Here is a 1,875-nt window from a genome sequence, read left to right on the forward strand (position 1 = left end):
TACTTTGAAGTGCGCCGTTAACCCTTTCGTTGAAGGAACAGCCCGAAGGATTTCTGTGCAAACAGAACCTGAGGAGGTGTGTGTGTGTGTGCGTGTGTGTGTGTGTGTGTGTGTGTGTGTGTGTTGTGTGTGTGTGTGTGTGTGTGTGTGTGTGTGTGGGGTGGGGGGGGGGTGGGGGCAGGCAGGACAGCGGTGCGCGCTGCCTGGTGTTGTCGGGGGCTCTTTACGCACACGTCGGGTCACGCTCTGCAGCCGGTTCCCGGTGCCCCGCGCCCGGTACCCGGCGCACGGACGCTGCGCGTTGGAAGCTGGTCCACAGGCCCCCTCTCTCGGCCGCTTTGATGTGCTGCCGCTCAGCTTTGAAGTTGAGAAATGCGGGCTGTGTTTCTTGTTTGTGGGCGAGAAATACGGTGAGATAGATAAGAAGCTTATGTGTGCGCGCGGCGCGCTGGTGAATGTATGAATGTGTAGCCCAGATTAAAAAAAAAAGAGGAGTATTGTGGGGTGGTGCGTCTTCTGGCTGGGAAAAAAGTGGGCTGTGCCCCCCTCCCTCCTTCCTCTGACACCCCCGGTGATCTACATAGGGACTGCGCCTGCCTCCTCTGAGGTCAGAGCCTGGATGGGACAGGGTACATCAAACTACAGCGCGTGTTTTGCACAGACACTCCACATGTGGCACGGAGCGGGCTGCTCGTAGAACGACCCAGCTGCCTTTTTTCTTCTGTGTTGGATTACTCTTCGGAGAGTTTTTGGATCGTAAACACCCTCGCCTGAAAATGGAGTAATTTTCGCAACTTTTTTCCGGCGTTCCGCTCGTGTTTGGATCTCCTCTGCGATGGTACGTTGATTCACGCGCATTGTTCAGCCTGTGGCGGTCTGGTCGCTGGATATCTTGCATGCGGTGGAGAGGTGAGACGGGGAGGGTTGTTAGTCGAGCCTTTATGGAAGAATCACCGGTGCTTTTTGTTGCTTTTTGCTAGTTTTTTCAGCGGCGGCTCGTGCGCGCCGTCACCCCGCGGTTTGGCGCCGCCGCTCCGCTCCGCGCGGCGCGGCTCGGGCGCGGGGGTGATGTTTGACTCCGAAACGCCAAGTCTGCCTCCGCGTTGACAGTTGAGACACGTTGCGGGGCTGCGACTCGTAATAACCTTCCGGGGCAGACATTAAGGCGATTGATCGCTCGCATTTACGCATGAGCGGCTGGCTTCTCCCGCGGGGCTTTTTACCCCGCGTGCGTTAACGTTTCAGGTCATTGTGGTGCACATCACACGCAGCTGCTTTCTGCATTTCTGGGATTGTGTCTGTGAGTGTGAGAGTGTGTGTGTGTGAGAGAGAGAGAGAGAGAGAGAGAGAGAGAGGCAGACAGGGGAAGGGTACGGTCGTCCGAAACAGATTGGGGAATTAATTGGAGTTGAAGCCTGTGACATGGACTCGTTAGGAAAACACGTGTAAGCCACAGTTGTGAGAATCCGGTTTGGTGAAGAGTGTGGCTGATTATTCTTGTAAAAAATGTTTTTGATGTGGCAGATCAATGCACGTTGAGAATGTAGGCTGCAGTTGATCTCTCATTTAGATTATAAATAGATAAATGAAACGGAATGAGCCTTTCATATTTCCTTTCTCTGTGAACCCGGCGAGGCTGTTTGAAAGGGACTGTTTACTTGATGTCTTTCTTTGAAGTTCAGCAGGATCTGGCTTTGATTAGATCAATACTTTGTGTTTCAGAGTGAAGAGGAGCTGAGAAGCTCCCCCGCTGCTTTTAGAGAGTGAGGAGGATTAGGCTGGAGCTCAGTGGAGGCGCGGCGGCAGTGTGAGCCGGAGCCGGAGCCGCAGCCGGAGCTGGAGCATGAGCAGGGCGCTGACGGAGCAACAGCAGCA

The sequence above is a fragment of the Salarias fasciatus genome, chromosome 6 (genome assembly GCF_902148845.1).
Source record: "Salarias fasciatus chromosome 6, fSalaFa1.1, whole genome shotgun sequence".
NCBI lineage: Eukaryota > Metazoa > Chordata > Actinopteri > Blenniiformes > Blenniidae > Salarias > Salarias fasciatus.